Below are 5,452 nucleotides of genomic sequence, written 5' to 3' on the forward strand. Positions count from 1 at the left end.
AGAGACAGGGAAAATGGTCCGAGTCGAGAGGAAGATGGATATTCATTAGCAAACCTGTTTCAGTCTGTCAGTGATTTGAGACTGGGATGGGGATTAACCTTCCAACAAGACAATGATTAAAGGTATAATGCTAAAGCAACACTTGAGTGGTTTGAAGGGAAATGAGTTAATGTTTTGGAGTGGCCTAGTCAAAGCCTAGAGGTTAATAAAATTAAGACACTGTGGTCAAACTAGAAGATGGCTGTTCACCAAAGGAGACCATCTATCTTGAAGGAGCTGGAGCAGTTTACCTTGGGGAAAACAGAAATTCCAGGTTGTGAGGTAGCAAAACACAAAAACTGCCAAGTAGGGTGAATAGTTTTGCAAGCCTCTGTAAATTTCTTATACATGTTGTGGTAGATCGGCTCCATCAGCTGCTTAGCCCCTTAACGACCAGAGGTATTTTTGGTTTTGCATTTTCATTTTTCACTCCCCTTCTTCAAAAGAGCCATAACTTTTTTATGTTTCCCTCAATGTGGCCGTGTGAGGGCTTTTTTTTTTTTGCGGGACAAGTTGTCCTTTTGAACGACACCAATGGTTTTACCATGTTATGTACTAGAAAATGGGAAAAAAATTCCAACTGCAGTGAAATAGCAAAAAAAGTGCAATCCCACATTTGTTTTTTGTTTGGCCTTTTTCTAGGTTCACTAAATGCTAAAACTGACCTGTCATTTTGATTCTCCAGGTCATTACGAGTTCATAGACACCAAACATGTCTAGGTTCTTTTTTTTTTAATTGCACCATTTTCCGATACCCGTAGCGTCTCCATTTTTCGTGATCTCGGGTTGGGTGAGAGATTATTTTTTGCGTGCCGAGCTGATGTTTTTAATTATATAATTTTAGTGCAGATAAAATCTTTTGATCACCCGTTATTGCATTTTAATGCAATGTCACGGCGACCAAAAAACTGTAATTCTGGCGCTTTGACTTTTTTTCTCGCTATGCCGTTTAGCGATCAGGTTAATCTTTTTTTATTGATAGACCGGGGGATTCTGAACATGGCGATACCAAATATGTGTAGGTTTGATTATTTTATTGTTTTATTTTGAATGGGGCGGAAGGAAGGTGATTTGAACATTTATTTTTTTTTAATATTTTTAAAAACATTTTATTTTTAAGTTTTGACATGCTTGAATAGTCTCCATAGGAGGCTAGAAGCTGCCACAACCTGATCGGCACAGCTACATACAGGCGATGCTCAGATCACCTCTATGTAGTAGAATTACTCACTTGCTATGAGCGCCGACCTCCAGGAAGTAATAGAGGCCCAGGTAATAACAGTATACGAAACTTTATTTAGAAGACATAATAATGAAAAAAAAAAAGTTAAAAACTTTGCAAAATTAACCCCTTTCTGACATTGGACGTACTATTCCTTCCATGTGGGGTGGGCCCTAATTCCCAAGGACGGAATAGTACGTCCAGCGCGATAGGCCGCGCTCACGGGGGGGAGCGCGGCCGATCGCGGCCGAGTGTCAGCTGCCTATAGCAGCTGATATCCGGCACTATGTGCCAGGAGCGGTCACGGATTGCCCCCGGCACACTGCGATCAAACATGATCGCGGTGTACTCGCGGTATAGGGAAGCATCGCGCAGGGAGGGGGCTCCCTGCGGGCTTCCCTGAGACCCCCGCAGCAACGCGATGTGATCGCGTTGCTGCGAGGGTCTCTTACCTCCTCCTCCTTGCAGGCCCGGATCCAAGATGGCCGCAGCATCCGGGTCCTGCAGGGAGGTGGCTTCACTGCGTCTGCTCAGAGCAGGCGCCGGGAAGCATAGGAAAAGTGCACGTCAGATTGCTGATCTGACACAGTGCACAGCAAAGTGTCAGATCAGCGATCTTACACTTTAACATGATGCCCCCCATCATGGGGCAATGTTATAGTGTAAAAAAAAAATATTGCAATGTGTAAAAAAAATTTTAAAAAAACAAAATAATTAAAAAAAAATATTATTCCTATAAATACATTTCTTTATCTAAATAAAAAAAAAACAATAAAAATACACATATTTAGAATCGCCATGTCCGGAACGACCCCATCTATAAAACTATATCACTAGTTAACCCCTTCAGTGAACACCGTAAAAAAAACAACGCTTTATTCTCATACCGCCAAACAAAAAGCGGAATAACACGCGATCAAAAAGACGGATATAAATAACCATGGTACCGCTGAAAACGTCATCTTGCCCCGCAAAAAACGAGCCACAATACAGCATCATCAGCGAAAACATAAAAATGTTATAGTCCTCAGAATAAAGTGATGCAAAAATAATTATTTTTTCTATGAAATAGTTTTTACCGTATAAAAGCGCCAAAACATAAAAAAATGATATAAATGAGGTATCGCTGTAATTGTACTGACCCGAAGAATAAAACTGCTTTATCAATTTTACCAAACATGGAACGGTATAAACGCCTCCCCCAAAAGAAATTCATGAATAGCTGGTTTTTGGTCGTTCTGCCTCACAAAAATCGGAATAAAAAGCGATCAATAAATGGCACGTGCCCGAAAATGTTACCAATAAAAACATCAACTCGTCCCGCAAAAAAACAAGACCTCACATGACTCTGTGGACTCAAATATGGAAAAAATTATAGCTCTCAAAATGTGGTAACGCAAAAAATATTTTTTGCAATAAAAAGCGTCTTTCAGTGTGTGATGGCTGCCAGTCATAAAAATCCGCTAAAACCCACTATAAAAGTAATTCAAACCCGCCTTCATCACCCCCTTAGTTAGGGAAAAATAAAATGTATTTATTTCCATTTCCCCATTAGGGTTAGGGCTAGGGTTAGGGTTGGAGCTAGAGTTAAGGCTACAGTTAGGGTTGGGGCTAAAGTTAGGGTTAGGGTTGGGGCTAAAGTTAGGGTTTGGATTGCATTTACGGTTGGGAATAGGGTTGGGATTAGGGTTAGGGGTGTGTCTGGGTTAGAGGTGTGGTTAGGGTTAATATTGGGATTAGGGTTAGGGGTGTGTTTGGATTAGGGTTTCAGTTATAATTGGGGGGTTTCCACTGTTTAGGCACATCAGGGGCTCTCCAAAGACGACATGGCGTCCGATCTCAATTCCAGCCAATTCTGCATTGAAAAAGTAAAAGAGTGCTCCTTCCCTTCCGAGCTCTCCCGTGTGCCCAAACAGGGGTTTACCCCAACATATGGGGTATCAGCGTACTCAGGACAAATTGGACAACAACTTTTGGGGTCCAATTTCTCCTGTTACCCTTAGGAAAATACAAAACTGGGGGCTAAAAAATAATTTTTGTGGGAAAAATTTTTATTTTTTTATTTTTACTGCTCTGCATTATAAACTTCTGTGAAGCCCTTGGTGGGTCAAAGTGCTCACCACACATTTAGATAAGTTCCTTAGGGGGTCTACTTTCCAAAATGGTGTCACTTGTGGGGGGTTTCAATGTTTAGGCACTCCAAATGCAACATGACGTCCCATCTCAATTCCTGTCAATTTTGCATTGAAAAGTCAAACGGCGCTCCTTCCCTTCCGAGCTCTCCCATGCGCCCAAACAGTCGTTTACCCCCACATATGGGGTATCAGCGTACTCAGGACAAATTGTACAACAACTTTTGGGATCCAATTTCTTCTCTTACCCTTGGGAAAATAAAAAATTGTGGGCAAAAATATAATTTTTGTGAAAAAATATGATTTTTTTATTTCTATGGTTCTGCATTATAAACTTGTGAAGCACTTGGTGGGTCAACGTGCTCACCACACCTCTAGATAAGTTCCTTAGGGGGTCTACTTTCCAAAATGGTGTCACTTGTGGGGGGTTTCAATGTTTAGGCACATCAGTGGCTCTCCAAACGCAACATGGTATCCCATCTCAATTCCAGTCAATTTTGCATTGAAAAGTCAAATGGCGCTCCTTTGCTTCCGAGCTCTGTCGTGCGCCCAAACAGTGGTTTACCCCCACATATGGGGGTCCATTTTCTCCTGTTACCCTTGGTAAAATAAAGCAAATTGGAGCTGAAGTAAATTTTTTGTGAAAAAAAGTTAAATGTTCATTTTCATTTATACACACATGCTAGCCACCTTAGGGAGAGACCCAAGTTGGGCTAAATGTAGCGGGACGAAAGAGACTGAAAAGCCCTCTACTTAAAGGAAATACATAGTGGATGCTTTCCTGAAACGGAAAGTACTTGCAAGCAGCATAATACAAAGTTCCAAGCGCTGTGGATTAGACTGGGGTGAAAAGAGATGATTTGCATAGCTCCGCCTACTGCAAAGGATTCTGGGTAAACCTGCTATTCTTTGTATTATGCTGCTTGCAAGTACTTTCCGTTTCAGGAAAGCATCCACTACATTTTTATTTAGACATTCCAAAAATTCCTGTGAAACACCTGAAGGGTTTATAAACTTCTTGAATGTGGTTTTGAGCACCTTGAGGGGTGCAGTTTTTAGAATGGTGTCACTTTTTGGTATTTTCAATCATATAGACCCCTCAAAGTGAGTTCAAATGAGATGTGGTCCCTAAACAAAATGGTGTAAAAATGAGAAATTGCTGGTCAAATTTTAACCCTTATAACTCCCTAACAAAAAAAAATTTGGGTTCCAAAATTGTGCTGATGTAAAGTAGACATGTGGGAAATGTTACCTATTAAGTATTTTGTGTGACATATCTCTGTGATTTAATTGCATAAAAATTCAAAGTTGGAAAATTGCGAAATTTTCAAAATTTTCGCCAAATTTCTGTTTTTTTCACAAATAAACGCAGGTAATATCAAAGAAATTTTACCACTATCATGAAGTACAATATGTCACGAGAAAACAATGTCAGAATCACCGGGATCCGTTGAAGCGTTCCAGAGTTATAACCTCATAAAGGGACAGTGGTCAGAATTGTAAAAATTGGCCCGTCATTAACGTGGAAACCACCCTTGGGGGTAAAGGGGTTAAGGGAGAATGGCAGCAAAAGATTCCCAATTTCCAGGCCCTATCTAATGGAATACCATCTGTTGAGTTTGAAATTTCTTGTCATAAGCTTTACAGTATATAAGGAAGAAAGTATGAAACAACGGTGACTCCTGGTGGTCAAAAAAATAATTGCAATTGTACTTCTATAAGAAGGAAGAGTAGAAGATAGGTCCTGTTTTGTCTCTGTAGATGTAGGATTTATACATTTAGGACTTGTGTGAGAATCTGATGTAGTTTTAGGTCAAATTTATTCAGAAATATGGAAAATTCTAGAGTTCCGACCTTTCAGGCTCCGCTGTATATTCTAGGGGTCAGAGAGACCCTGACCTTCAGCCCATTAGGGTTTAGTCCTGTTCCCCCATCACACCCTCCCTGCTCCCTCATTACCTGTCACCAGTGCAGATGTCTTCTCTCACATGGAGCAAAATGGAGACTGGCCCCTCCCCTCCATGGGACTGATCACATGACTGTGACATCATCACAGGTC

Source organism: Ranitomeya imitator, chromosome 2 (genome assembly GCF_032444005.1).
Source record: "Ranitomeya imitator isolate aRanImi1 chromosome 2, aRanImi1.pri, whole genome shotgun sequence".
Lineage (NCBI taxonomy): Eukaryota > Metazoa > Chordata > Amphibia > Anura > Dendrobatidae > Ranitomeya > Ranitomeya imitator.